Source organism: Halichoeres trimaculatus, unplaced genomic scaffold, assembly GCF_033239565.1.
Source record: "Halichoeres trimaculatus isolate MK-OKI-2021-1 unplaced genomic scaffold, fHalTri1.1 fHalTri1_scaffold_15, whole genome shotgun sequence".
NCBI classification, from domain to species: domain Eukaryota; kingdom Metazoa; phylum Chordata; class Actinopteri; order Labriformes; family Labridae; genus Halichoeres; species Halichoeres trimaculatus.
In genome coordinates this window covers 32,118,293-32,133,841 of record NW_027437193.1, presented here as the reverse complement: position 1 = coordinate 32,133,841, position 15,549 = coordinate 32,118,293, and the positions used below count along the sequence as shown (strand labels likewise).

Here is a 15,549-nt window from a genome sequence, read left to right as displayed (position 1 = left end):
AGCCCGACCGATTAATCGGGCCAATTATGCCTGTCACCGATTAATCAACATCGGCTAAAATGTAGCTGATTATAAAAAAAATGTTGCTCCACAGAGATTCTGTCACTCCTGCTCCTGTGTGTCTGTGTGTTGGGCTGCACACTGCCCGAGTGCTCGCCCCCTCCGTCCACCATAATCTAATGTAAGACTATCGAACAGCGTTTTAACATCGTGTTAGTTGCTTTTTTGTGAGATAAACAGAGATAAATGCTACTGTTAATTCACACATCCACCATTATCTAATGTAAGACTATAATACAGCGTTTTAACGTTGTGTAAGTTGCTCATTGTGTGTTTACAGTTTGACTTTTTTTCTACTTACTGTGTTTGAAGTTTGACTTATTTATTATCATTTTTATAGCTTGTTCTTATTTATCATTGGTAGCACTACAGTTCTTATGTTGACAGTTTAATAATTAGTTCCTTGTTTTAATTTAATAGTGTTCTGTATCTTCCTTGAATCATATGGGTATTATAAATTGTGTTTATATACAGTATATATCCTGTGTATATCAATGAATTTATTATATATATCAGCCGATATATCGGATATCGGCCGATATATCGGATAATGGCCGATATTTTGGATATCGGCTTTTTTTGTCCCCAGTATCGGCATCGGCCCCACTAATCCCATATTGGTGGGGCTCTAGATGAATGGTTACGTCAGTCTGGCTGTGCTCTCCACAGATGCTGATACAGGAGAAGGATGGCTGTCTCACATCAGCCTCAGCACAAGATGACTGGGTTTCTTTTTTGAGGTATGTCCTTTTGGCCTTACGCCGATGTAGGTTGATGTACCCCCTTACAGGAAATAAGCCTAAGCTGCATTTTGTTTCCTACTTTACTATACTTGATAAAATTTAACAAGACTTTAGAGCAGGACTCTTCAACTTTTTAGGATGAAAGCTTCTTCCAAATAAAAAAAAACAAGTCACAAGCTACTTCTAATCCCCCTTACCTTAATTATGATGTTTGACGCTGCATGCAGCTAACCTTTTTTTTTGTTTGTTTGTTTTTTATGGATTTAGTTGACTCTGTCTCCAAACTGTTACTAGCTTTAGTGAAATAAAATCCACATCTGTAACAATAATTCTGTTCATTCAGTTTGAAAACAATAATCACTGGCTAATGAGTCCTTACACTGGCTACTGCTCATGAGGACTGGTAATGGAGTCATACATACAAACGTGATTGGCTGATTTTCTTTGTGGGGTGGGAGGGGGGATTGGATAGAGGTGAGTAATAATTGTATAATAGGGATAGTATAGTAACATAGCAAGTAGAATTTGCATCAAAACTTTGTATTTTTTCCTTTATCCTTTACGATTTGCTTGGCAAACTACTTATTAAGGGCCTGTGAACTACCTGTTGTGTACCCCTGGTTTAGACCTTCAGTGCATGTTCTACCACCCTTACCATTAGTTTACGTGATTGTTTGTTGCACAGAAAAACCAGGCGATCTCTATCATTTATCTCTACTACAGCTTTTTGTTGATTATTTAGAATCCACTCTGTCACTCCACTTTATCTCATTTTAAGAGTTGATTAAAAAAAATCAATCAACCTATGAACACAACTTACTAAAACAATGAATGAAGTCAGCTAGGGGCAAACTGGTTGTATGCTGCACAGTGGACAACAAGCAGTGTCACACATGGCATTTAATCTGGAGAGTGCCTTTTTTATTTACTTTAAAAGTGAGAAAAATCACTTCATTTTGGTTTTATTTATTTTGAATAGCTGAAAAGTAAACATTTCTTTGTCCCCCTGTCTTTTCAATATTAAGTAAATCAGAAGTAGAAACTACAGAATATTAGTCTGTGTGCATCTTTATTTACTGCATACCAGCCTGAATTTCCATCAGGTCTAGGAAACTATACATTATTAGAAGATGGTATCACTCATGGTATATCACTAATAATTTCTTATTGTTACTGACTTGATAAATCCACAGTGTTATTCTAAATGCTACCAACAGGGACTTCAGGAATAGAGATACCATCCCTCCCCCATGCCCCCTCCTGCAGCTTCTGCAGAACTTAATGGGAGCCTTTTAAAGTTCTTCCTGTGAGAAACAAAAGAAGCTGCAAAAAGTCCTCAGTAGACTCAGCTTTGAACAGTGAACTGTAAGAACTGAGGGTAAGTATGACAGTTTTTAGTAACTGCCACAAAACTCTGTTAGAGTGAGGCAGAGGTATGAAACTGGGATTTTAAGAAGTTTCAGAACTTTTTCTCAAATTGTTGTAGGGAAATTATCCTCTAAGAAGGAAGATTAGCCACCACAAGCTCCTTTTGAGCTAATATATTACTGGTGTTTAGGCCTGAGAAGCACTGTTAATGTAAACACTACACTTGAAAGGGGTACACATATCTTGGATACTACCTTTTGACTGGAAAGGCGAGGACAATTCTATCAGTCTTAACAGATTACAAAGAAATATGTCAATACGGCTGAATATCCACAGGGAGCTTAATAAAAGATTAACAATAGATCCTCTGCTATCGTCATTATGCTGATTTGTGACCCTGCTTCAGGTCATGACACAAAATCTCATGATTCAGGCTCAGACACATCTTACACCAGAGTGATAACAATCAGACATGGAGTGGTAAGAAAAAGCACTTCTACATACATGTGAAAGTTTGCACAGAGTTTATAAATGTTCAAGATTAACAGCGCCACATCGCTTCATAACAGCATGTAAGTATAATAACAGAATGGACAAGAACCTTGACGGAGGCCATTTTCATGAGTTATGAACACACAAGTGCTGTGCTACAAGTTATTGTTCTAGCATAGCTATACTTTGCATGACAAATAGAGGGCCTGCTAAATCTTCCTGCTTCCTGTGTGTGCTGCTACCCCAGTTGCAGATGGAAACCTGTAGTTATCTTAAACCAGCAAAAAAAGTGAGCATTAGCTAGTCATCAGTGAATGGTAGCAGGAAAAAGGTGGCATGACGTGAATAAAATGTTCTGATCAGCAGTGACCACACAAATAACTCCAAACCAAGTCAAAGGATGAAAACATGATGGCTACAGTACAGATAATGGTGATACACACTTGAGATCTTAAATAAGTGTATGAGTCTTTACGGGAAAGAGTTCTGCTGCTGCCAAAGGTGGATCCCCATCTCTCTTTCCCACAGTGAGGGATTTTCCACAGATGAGGCTGGGTGCATCACCCACATGTTGGGTGCTACTAACAGAAACTGACAAACTAATACACACAATTGAGTTTTATTGTGAACACACAAGGGGAAAAAAACATCTAAATAAAAAGGGGATGAGGAATACTTCAAGTAGACTTCAACAACAAAGATCATTTTTTCCACTAACACCCTTTGATTTGTAACATTTTCCCTAAAAGCAAATTATTTCAATTGAGAAACCAACTGTGAGGTTCCCCACACATCTTGAAAAAAAAGCCCAAACAGGGGCTACACCTGATGGGCTGAATATGCTCTGAACTCTTAATGCAACTTGATAAAATGTAGAGGCTCTCCACGTTTACAACCTCCCTCAGAAACCACAGCAGCCTTAAAGCCAAAAGAATACTACTGAACATCTGTTATGTCCTGAGTGTGCGTGTGCGGTCGGGGCCTCTTATCTCTCCTTCTGTGGCCCGCTAAACATGACTAGCTGCCATCTTGGCTCAATAGCACAAGGTGGTGGTGGGGGTAGAAGCTTCAAGCTCTTTGGCAAACAGGGGACCGTAAAATAATAAACCAGTAACTCTGAGGATTTCCAAGAAAAGAAGTCACTACGTTAGACAAAATAACAGTGCGTGTATATGCCCGTGATAGCACGCTCAGTGTTTTTTTCTTCTAATAGATAACGCTGCCAAAGTTGCGTGAAAGTGGGGTACGATGACCATTATGCAAGTTGACCAGAATACACACACTGGGAAAAGATCAAGGGACAGCACGGAGAAGCACGCAGTAAAGATGGACCGCATACGCAGGAAGAAAACAAGAGAGCGTCTGAATCACTGAAATGTGTGTTATAAGGAGAAAAAAGACGTCGGCAGGTGTTAAGAGTTACTTTTTCTCCTGTCCACATGGACTAACAAGTGTAACCGAGGTGGTTTCTAAAGTTCGGTTAGAAAACACCACGAAACACAACTCTTCATTACGAGTGCGTGGAAAAGAAAGAGCTTTACTTTTAAACATTACAGAGTCCTGCGATAGATGTAAAATAAAGTTAATTCCCTTGCCCGAGAGCTATGCACTGCCTGATACCGCCCCGAGCAGGTTAGTCGCTGTCTCGAGTGGGGGTGGGGGCACTAAGTGGTCTTCGCCTGTACACAATGGGAATGAGAGCTGGCTAGCAGGCTAGCTGAACTTCTGTGTCCTAGCACTGGGCTAACCTCCAGCGGCTAGCGCGGCTAATTAGCCCATAAGCGGTGTTTGCACGTCGTTTCGGACCAGGGACTGATCCGCTCCTGTCGGGTTTTCCTCAAGTAAAACACTAACCGCGCTTCACCAACGCGGTGCACAAGGGTGATAGTGTTTTGGCATCTTATAAATGTGTTTTTGTAATGAAATAGGTTGTATAAAAACAACGCAGAGCGATACGGTTGTAAGAAATGACCGCCTGGCCTCACAGTCACCCCCCCCTCCCTCTCTTCCTTTGCTCTGTCCCTTCCGTCCAATAACGACTACACGGACACTTCGCACTGTCCCTTTGCTTAAAAGCACAAAATTCAGAGAAAACACAACTATTATTCATACTTTTGAGTGGATGCGTGTAACAAAACACGGACAGTGCGTTTTTTCGGGTTATTCCAAGTGCTCTCCGCTGGGAATCTGTGTGAGAGAGCTCCGCTCATTGAGTCGGCCAGTGACTCACCTCTACGCTCGAGCCACCTCGTGTCTCCTACAAGCTTCAACACAATTAGCTAACTAGGCTAACGCTTACACATTAAAATTAAAGTGACTCTAAATGTTCGTTTTACCAGAAAAATCAACAAGTTGTCGAGGAGCTGGGCTCAGAAACGCAGGGGTCCCCGTATTGAGGCGTAACATTTTCTTTCCACTTTTCAACTAACTAATGGGACTGTTGTGTGTGTGAGTGTGTACGAGAGACAGAGAGCGATGCAGCGGGTGGCGAAGCTAAACTTGCTATTGTTAGCATGTCGGCATGGCAGCTTACATGTACCTTCAATGACTTTCTGTTGAAATCATATAAAGAAAAGTCGTGGGTATTTAGCACCATCGCTCCTGAACCTTGTGAGTTAGTATTGAATGAAATACTCATCGGGCGAAGGACCCAACTCGCACGCCGAATTAAAGAGTCCGATTGCGTTGTAAAAGTAAGGGAAACTTAGTAATAAGAGGGAATATACGGAATTCTCATTCAAAATCAATGGTTTAAGCCTAACAAATCACTCGTAATGAATCCAAGCCAACATTATTTAAAATGCGCTCACTCAAAAGCGCATTTGTTAGCTTACCCATCAAGCTCGGTCACTTCGTTTTTATCAAATCAGCTCCTCGTTAGTGGGGTTAGTATCTCCGCTTGCGTGAAAAAATCCACCGGGGTCCTTTTTTGTTTAAAAGATAAATAAACAAGAAAAAAGTTAAAGTTTGTTTGTAATAATGAAATATTTCTTCGGCGTGTCTTGCGTACGCGACCTCGCCAACTGGTGTTGTGTTGCTCTTCTCTCCTTTGTGTTAATTTCACTCAAATCGAGTTTAATCCGATCGATCCCTCTGCTGGTCGCGCTCCCGAGTCCTCCCCTCCAGACACTCGCTCACCTTCCTCGGCCAGGGGGGCGCGCTCCCGAGGACCTCTCATACAGATAAACAGGCAGCGTGCGCGGTCACTGACCCCGCCGTGCCCGTGTGACTGTGAAATCTTATGAGGGGATGGTATTAGGACGCGGCTTTCCTTTCAAAATCAGTCGTTGATAATTCGTGGGTTCTTTTTTATTATTATTATTTTAGGTTTGATTCATTGATTTCAAACGAATATATGATATCACTATGACCTGGTATAAAGCAATGACGAGAAAATCACACGTTGCCTGGAAAAAAATAAATTTATCTCATCATAAAGCAGAACTTTGCCATGAGATATTTTTCCAAGTAATTTTGTCAAATACATAGCCTGATGGGGGTCAAATCTTAACAGCCTGGTAGTTCTGCCATAGTGTTTTAAGTTTCCATTGTTCATGTACATGTGGATGAGTATTTCAAAGCAGCTGCTTGAACATTAAACAGGTGATGTACTTGTTATTTTGACCTTGAAAAAACAACTCAAGGGCGTTAAGTAAGAAAAGAAGAAGAAAGAATATCAGACCATGACTATCCGCACCAGCCTTTCCCCAGGCAGGAATCTGAAGGCCTCATTAGCAGGTATACTCTCAAATCATTTCAGTGTTTGTAATAATTAAATTCGTTGTTGCTCAAAAGGTTGTTCAAAGGGGGCAGAATATTTAAAACAGATTAACTGATATCTTTGGTTTGGCAATATTTTTGAACTCTTAAAATAAAAAAAAGACATCCTTAAACTTGACAAAGTGATAAAAGTTTATGTTTTGCTCTCTTAAGCATTTTGTTTAAAAATGAAATTACATTTCTAAATTCAAACATGTAACTTTCATTTAAAAGAAAAAGACTTAAAAGATGTCAGCTTGATAACTAGAATCATAACCAAATATATTTCATACATGTAAAACATTAAAAGTGATATTTACGTAGGATAAGGGCAGTAACATGGGCACACAATGCTTTCCACCTTTAGAGACTGAAACATTAAAATAAGATGTAATAACAGGAAACAACAGAGGATAAACAGTAACTGTTATTTGCTTATCTTAACAATATGTCCCACAGTAGTGACACTTTATCTGCCAACTTCCTCTTCTCTACTCTTCACAAACAACTTGATTTCCAAATATAGTCAAATACAGCACATATCAGTTGTTCAAAGATATTTAATTTGGATAAAGCTATATTGATAGATCCTTTAAGGACTTTTCCATAAGAGTTTTACATGTGGCTTTTTTTTTGTTTGTTTGTTTATTTTTTTTGCCAATTTAATGTAAATAACAAAAGTCTACAAAGCTACTCATAAATGGACAAACCACCAGTGTTTTCCCCTGAGCACTTCATATCTGTTGGTATGTACTCTTTAGTATTATTCGCATTATACTTATTATTACAGTCGAAGGTTTGAAACCATTGTGTTGCTGGAAGAATACTTGTTTCTTACCAGTGGTCAAAGTTGAGTTGCAGTTTGATGTTTGCTTTCAGCCACCAAGCCCTGTGTGTATACACTCAGTCACATTTTTCACAACCTGTTTATCCCTTCAGCCAACAACATGGCCCTCAAAACACTCAGCTCTGTATAGAAGTACATTTTTTCAAGGTGATGTTTTCCAGGAGACTGGCTCTGAATAGATGTGCTGGAGCTGATAATCATTGTAGAGCATAAACCATCAAACTAACTGCGCTGATGAATGTAAAGCTGTTTCTTTTTCGGTTCCTGCTCAGGGAAAATACGTACATAATCACAATTACTGAAGTAGCGGATTCCAATTGTGCTACTTAATACTCGACCAGGGAAAAATATCTTTTGTTGTTGTTGTTGTTGCAACACTTTTTAGAATTTAAAACTGACATTTAAATCATTACACCTGGGCATGTCCAAAGTCGGGCCCAGGAACCAATCCTGGCACAGAAAGGACTAAAAATAGTGCACATAATAGCTCAGAATACAGAATAAGAAATATTTTGGGCTAAAAATGTTGTTTGCTGGTCAAAATAGTTTGACTATGAAAAACAATTCTCAAGAAATCCAGATCCTGGTATAAAAACATCCAAACATATTTTGCCCATACCGCCCCCTAATGGAGATGGTCGTCAGAAGTAGTTTCCTGATGTTCCCGCAGCACGTAACACTGCAGAAAACTGACCACTGATCGTCTGGTATCGACTACACCTGAGAGACAGGTGAGCTTTGATTTCATCAGTCTGTGATAATGGAACAAGGATGTTTGAGCACACTTAGTGCCTGACTTTTTCAGAAATCACCAAAAGAAAGAGTTTACAAATATTATTATTCACATTTAACTTTAATGGTAAATACATACATATCAGTAAGAGCTGCTAGACCTTGATCACTTTCACAAAATCAAATGTGTCCCTCTTTGAAAAGCCCCTGTTCTCCATGGTTCATGACACAGTGGAGGTGTGGACTTAAACACCAAGGTCTGCCCATAGCTCCACCCCTGGGTCTGGCCACTCAGAGGAAAGAGGGCTTGTGGAGAGCGTAGCCTTTAAGAGACATAACTGAGCATTTCAGAAAGCGGCTGAATTAGAAGTCTTCCAAAACACAAGGATGAAACAAAAGATTTTTTTTTTTTTTAGTTGTAAGTCACGTTAAGTTGCCACGGGGGCACCAGAGGAACATTGTAATTACTTGATTAAAGCTTACTCCCTCTTTAACTCACCCTGTTGCCTAAAAAGTTTAACAGGAGTAAATGTCTGTAAAATTGATGTAACAAACAAATATTACATTACCTCACATTACCTCACATTAGCCATACCGTTTCTGTTCTAGAAATCAACTCTAATTCTAAAAAAAATAAGTTTTATACCTATTTTTGGGCTTTATATTGTCTCTCTGACAGTGCTCTAATAGCTTTACATGATATGCTGCTGAAACATTCTCAGGACTGTGTCTTTAATCTCCTCATTTCAGCCTATGTCTGAAACGCTGTATTTCAGATACTGTCTCTAGTATTCTAGAAGCCTCCTCCACTGTTGCCATGTGAAAAAGTGTGCATTTGTCTTTTTAAAATGACAAATCTGTGTAGCCTGGTGTCACTGGTGAAAGGGTCTTGCTCTGATCAGTCCAATGACTGTGTCTTTTGGGCATTAGCTCCCACCACATGCAGAAGTGCATCTGGAAACAATTGGACAGACCTTTAACCAATAAAAAGCCCTGCAGTGTGAGGTGAAGAGGTGTGGATGATGTAACCTGCAGTATGCATTTGAAAATACATCAACCAGTTTGTTTCATTTGTTCAATCAAATTGACCTTTCTGTGGCAGAAGCTGCTACCCTGAGTTGTTGACTAAAAATCTGAAGCAGCTCTCCTGTGTCGTCATCTCGTGGAGCCTCCTCATCTCTAAATAAATGACTCTGATTGGTTCTACCGGAAAGTGAAAAAGAATCTTGGATGTTGGATCAGTGTGGCGGCTCCGGGCTATTCATTTACAATGTTGAAGAGATTCACCAACTGGTGATGTCACACAATGCCCTTATAGAGATCTCGCTGAAGCCTCTAGTGACCCTATGAACAGGCCACAGCAGTCTGCAGTCTCACCCTGATATTCACACCTTTACCTCCTAATTTCAGCTCACCTTTACCCATGTAAAGCACTGATCTCCAACATTAACTTCATATTTGTTTTCAAAATATTGAAAAAGCACACCACCTCTTTTAGTGGACAGCTCATGCATTGCTAACAGCTGATATATTTAACTAATTACTAGATATCGGATTCACCATCCCAAACAAATCCTTGAATATATCCATCTCCAACCTGAAGGGGGGAATCTGCTTTTTCCATGGACTTAAATTTGTTGTTGGATTTGATGGCCCCTGTCCCCTAAATATATGAACAACACCAAATGAAGGACTCCTCCGTGGCCGCCACCTTAACATGGTGGATGGGTTTGAGTGCCTCGATGAGCCTAGGAGCTATGTTGTCGGGAGCAATCGCCCCTGGTAGGGTCTCCCAAGGCCAACTGGTCCTAGGTGAGAGGCCAGATGAAGTGTGGTCGAAGACCCCATATGATGATCAAAAATAGGAATATGTTCACCTTGGCAGGAGGGTCTCCGGAGCCTCACCCTGGAGCCAGGCCTAGGGTTGGGGCCCGTAGGCAAACGCCTGGTGGCCAGGCCTTCAGCCATGGGGCCTGGTCGACCAAGCCTGAATGGGTGACATGGGTCCATCCTTCTGCAGGCCCACCACCTGCAGGGGTAGCCATAGGGGTACGTTGCAATGTGGATCGGGAGGCGGTCAATGGCGGCCTGATTCCTGGTTACGGAAACTGGCTTTTGGGACATGGAACGTTACTTCTCGGGTGGGGAAGGAATCTGAGCTGGTGTAGGAGGTAGAGAGATACCGGCTATATATGGTCAGGCTGGAAAACGCCTTGGTATCCCCCCAGAGGAGCTGGTGGAAGTGGCCGGGTACAGGGGTTATTGGTCTTCGGCACTGCTGCCCCTGCGACCTGGGTCCGGATAAGCGGTGGAAAATGAAATAAAATGAAATGAACCAAATGATGGATGGCTTTGTTTGTAATGGTTTATTTTTTTTACATTGATATCCAGCACTATATCAAAGTAAAGTCATGAAAAATGTTGTTTAACTTAATAGATAAATAAATAAATAAACAATGAAAAAAATCTGACCCTCTGGTATCTCATAGTGTTGACTTCAGTGTTCTGCTATTTAAGTCATTTTCTCCTAAATGTAGTGGTCTCTGTGGTGGAACTGCCTATCAGCCTCTAGAGTGCTCTCTGCTGCCACACTTCTTTGAGCTTTATTCAGTGGTTGGTCGCTGGAACTGCAAGTCAATTTTCTCTCACTCAAAGATGACTGCCAGACAGCTACACCTGTGGACCCCTGCTGGAATATCCTGTCAGTCCTTCAATTCCAAAACAACCCTTGAGGTAAAAAAAAACCAAAAAGAAAAAAGAAAAAAAGATAATCACAGAACAGTCTACAATTATAATAAATATTGTATTATTCTATTATTGCTGAAAAATTGTTTCAAATAAGCAGTAAATTACAATTGATTGTGTTCACTGAAGTAGGCATCATGCAACACCATCATGCAACTATTTTTCCAATACAGAAAGTGTGATAATTTGTTAAAATATTTTGAAAGAATAAAAAGAAACATTCATGGAATTAAAAAGAAAAAAATATATGTTTTTTTAAGTTCATTTTGTTTAATATTAATGCTCACGTGCATGTAGTCCACTGGAGTGGACATGTCTTTACAACTTTATGAATACAAAATCAAATATTTCATCATGGTAATACCAGTCCTGCATCCTTGAAGAAGCTTAGAGACACAGTAATTTAATGTTCTCTTGTTGGAGATGTTTTGTAATACAGACTTGGTTTAAGTTTAAGACTCACAGTTGTGAGAGTCACCTCTCTTTTTTATTATTCAGGCCCAAACAACTGGCCTAAACAAAGTTAAAAGGTGTAAATATGTGATAAATAAATAAATGAATGAATAAATAAATAAATAAATAAATAAAAGCACAGAGATAGATAATATAAGAGTAATTATGAATAAATAAATAAATACATAAACAAAATTATTGAATTTTTTTCAATTAAATTAAGTTCATACTGCTTCATGTTGTAAAAGATAAACACACATTTGACATAGCTTCATATGATAAACTACAAACATGTTCTAACTTTGTAAATACAAGGTTCTTGTCTGCCGTTTTTCATCTATGATATTTACATACAAATATCAGGCTATTGGTGCTTTGCGTGTGAATCCTGTCTCTTTACTCCAGATTTGTCAGTCCGTTATAGTCTGTTGCTCCCCCAGCAAACTATCTTTTTGTCATGGAGAAGTGGAATAACTGTCAGTGGAACTGATTCACTCAACAAAAAGAAAAATCATGCACATTTGGCTTCCATGTCTCCATTTCACAAATCTCCAAATTTAACACATGTAAGTTATGTGCTTGACTAATTCTGGACTCTGCCCTATTTTGGAAAAAAAAGGAGTGAATCTGTATAGTGTACCATTGTTAATTTCTTTATATTCTTTTCTGATTATATTATCTATGGTAGGTGTGTAGATCAGTACTGTGCAGAGGTCCTTGTGTTTTACTGTTGTTTGTGAAAAAGGAAAAAGCAATTTATGTGTTTTAAAATAATAATAAAAAAGTCCTGTATTGATAATTTCAACAATGTTAATAAAAACTCTGTTCTCTGAAGCCAAATGTTGAGATTCAGTCACACAGAAACTCTAAGAGCTCACTGTGGATGGCAGGATGGTAGTATTTCCAAAGATTTGAATCTAATAAGAAACTAAAAAAACAAAATATTTTACCTCTTCTGTGATGTGACCAAACCTACCATGACAGATAAACAAGACTGACTCATCATTATCTAAGGTAACAAAGATTTACAGTATGTCTGACCAACCAGATGTGACAACTAGATGTGATGTACTCATGTTTTCGGTTGGTCACTCAATGTCGACCCTGTTACTTACTATGGCTGTAGTTTGTTTTCTCTTCTTTACCTTACAGACTAGTCTGAGGCTTATAGTGAGCAGCATCCAGTCTGGCACAGAGTTCATTTTGTTTCAGTGTCCTTTTACTACGCTTGTTTCAGGAAGAATAGACAGAGCTCAGTTTGCCTCACTCTCTCTCTCTTGATCTGGTGGCATTTAGCTGACAGGCCCTGGGACATCTTTCCTGCTTTGACTCCGTACTGTTAGAATACTTCAAATAGGAAGAACAAGGATTAATAGAGTTCATATAACTGGGACTACCTTTTTCAAACTGCTGGACTGTTTGCTTTAAAGATTAAATTAATTCATCCTTTCATTCTTTCACAGACTTCTGCATACATGATAAACACCCCCAATGACCTTAACTGTTCATCTTTGCATGTTATGAAGATAGAATGCTAATTTACCTGCTGAACATGGTGCACAACCCTCTAAACATCGCTTCCCGCTGTCTGTATGTTAGCATGCTGATGTTAGCATGTACTCAAAGCATTTAATTACTCATTAAAGGGGACATATCATGTTGATCCCTGATTTAATACTTCCATATAATATGATAAATTTGAACCTTACACCCCCTGAATTTTCAAAAAATGAGATATTGTATTTTTTCTGATATCCTAGAACAAGATTTGATGCCTCTGAAAATAGGTCATTGCCAGTTGGCCGCGAGATTTCGACCTTCATGACAACATGAGGATCCTTTCTTTTTATTGGAGTAATCTGATAAAGCAGCTCCTCCTCTGTGATGTCAGTTAGTCACACAACCGCCACCGAGGGATACACCCACCAAGAGCCGACTGACTGAGTGCTGGATGCAGGGACTCTGCTCTGTTGAGCAGCTCGGCTTTACATGGTGAATTAGCAGTCAAAACACTGTAGTTTTAGCAGACGCCGTAATACTTGTGAGACTGTGATATTTGCATGCTTGTTCTGACATGCACTGTGAACCTGGACCACAATAATGCTGCGGTAATAACATAGTGAGGAACTGACAGTAGAGGCCATCTTTAGACTACACTTTCAGCATGATGGATAAAACAGACAGAGAAAAGTGAAGGAGCAGGATGGAGCCCTGTTATAGAAATAGTTTATTGGTGAAGTCTGCCTATATTTCCACGTATAAACTATACATGTTACAGTACCACTTTGACTCACCACACTGAAGCGTCCTGAGATGATCTGTGTCCAGGTGGATTTTCTTCCTGAGCTGCAGAACCGTCTGGGTCTGACTCGGGGTCCAATACAAAAGGACGTATCCTACACTCTGTCATTTTATTAGTGCTATCAATGCCTTATGGTGAAGTTTTGGCAAACAGCAAACTCGCTCGGTCTGCCCCATCCAATATGGACGATTTTGTAAATACTGCCATGCTGCAAAAACTGCCCCCTGGCTCTACCCCCTCCACCCCTCTGATTGAACTGACCAATCAGAGCACAAAGGGCTGTGACGTTGCGAGGTTACTGGAGGTCATTCTCCAAACGGAGCGTTTCAACGAGATCTTCAGAATGGCCTAAACTGAGGATATTGAGAACGATATTGTGGGGCAATAAAGGAACTAAATGACTTGTACTGAGGGCAGAAATGCTTTACAGGCATCCTAGTCTGGCATAGTGGAAAGGAGAAACAAGCATGATATGTCCCCTTTAAAGCAGTGCCTTCCACGACCAAAAGCTGTTTATAATCCTATATTTCATCCATTATTGTATAATGTTAAACAATATGGGGATTAAATATCATATAGAAACATGCAAACAGAAAATGATTGATTTGTTTTACATATTTTTTTGTTGTTGAAGACCTCCAAGATGACTAAACCAGGATTACGATGGCATCAGAGGTAGAGAGGTAGATTAATTTAGGAAACACAACATGTGCACATAGGAAGGCTAATTTTCTACACAGCAGCTAAATTAAGAATCTTAATCCCTATCAGCCTATCAGTGTTCCCACAGCAGGGGGTCACTGGTCTCTGACAGATATTTTGGGGGGTCGTGGACTGAAAAGTTTAGGGCCCTCTGCATTACAGATCTGTTAAGATTGGCTTTAGACTGCTGATCTGGTGGGAGTGGCTGAGATACCTATTTTGGAGTTTTCCCTAATAAGCGTATACTTTTCTTAAAACAATACAATTTTTTATTTCAACATTTCACAAGTTGTCTTTGCATTATTATCTTTTTAGTTATAGAGGTTGTGAGGACTATCCATTTGAAGTGGACTGCAGCAACACCTTTGGCGAGAATCACATTCACACTGTGGATAAGATGTGACTTTCAAGGCGTATTTGTTTTGGAAACGTATAGGGATCAGGTCTTCTTTTTAACTCAAATTTTCTTTGTTCAAGACAACTTTTTACTGAATTTAACACCAAAAGCTAAGGCTTTTACCAACAGTAATGTAGCACTACGATTTGAAACGTGACAACAAGCAAACTTTGTCCGTTTTTACTGTAGTTAATTGACTGGTTATATTTAGCCCTGATGACAGCCCAGTGCTCCAGATTGTGTTTTAGGTTTTAGCTTGTATGCTGTCACTCTCCTGTTAAGCTGTTACGCTCCAGTGTGTCTGTAACATATAACATTAGTGAGTCCTCATTATGTCCTACCAGTGCTCATCTACCAATCAGAGCCAACGTAACCTCATTCTTCATTTTATTGATAGACTCTCAAGTTTGAACAGACCACTGCAGAATAACTGCTGACTGTGGGTTGGAATGAACACTATCACCAAAAGTTTGGCTCATGTTTTAGCTTTTAGCTCATGCTCTATCTCTCTCCTGTTTCTCTTTCTTCTGCTCTTCTGTCTTTTTTTCTGTCTGACAGTTAGGCTCCAGTGTCCACTATCACTACAAGATTAATCACAGAAATTGTTCTCAGAAAAACACAGATCTCTCTTCTCTCTACTAAACTTCACCAGCCAGCGTGGTGTTGTCATAGAGACTTCAGAATGCTGTAAATCAATCCAGTCCTTCCGATCGGGAAGCTGAGAAATTGCATTTAGGAATAACCTATATTTTTGATGATAATCTCATTTTAAAGTGTGGATTAGGATCCGTTGTATATCTAGAAGTGAGATTTTTTCAAGATCACTTAGAATCTCCTCATTGGGCCTTTAACTACAAGTTTTAAATAAAGTTGAAACCATAATATTCTGTTTTTAACCTGTTAAATTCTTTTTTTTTCCCTGAAAAAAGTACATACACGTCATTCCTTA

At 39.5% G+C, this 15,549-nt stretch overlaps 1 protein-coding gene across 3 annotated transcripts in view; it reads right to left on the bottom strand.

Annotated features, from left to right (window-relative positions):
* Positions 1 to 5,801, bottom strand: part of chd7 (chromodomain helicase DNA binding protein 7) — a 91,749-nt gene extending 85,948 nt beyond the window's left edge. For 2 of the 3 annotated variants that reach the window (XM_074689615.1, XM_074689617.1), the window contains exon 1: positions 5,498 to 5,801. The gene's annotated coding sequence lies outside the window, so the exon portion shown is untranslated. The remainder of the gene's footprint in view (positions 1 to 5,497) is intronic. The other variant, XM_074689616.1, reaches the window with a different exon arrangement.
* Positions 5,802 to 15,549: the final 9,748 nt, after the last annotated feature.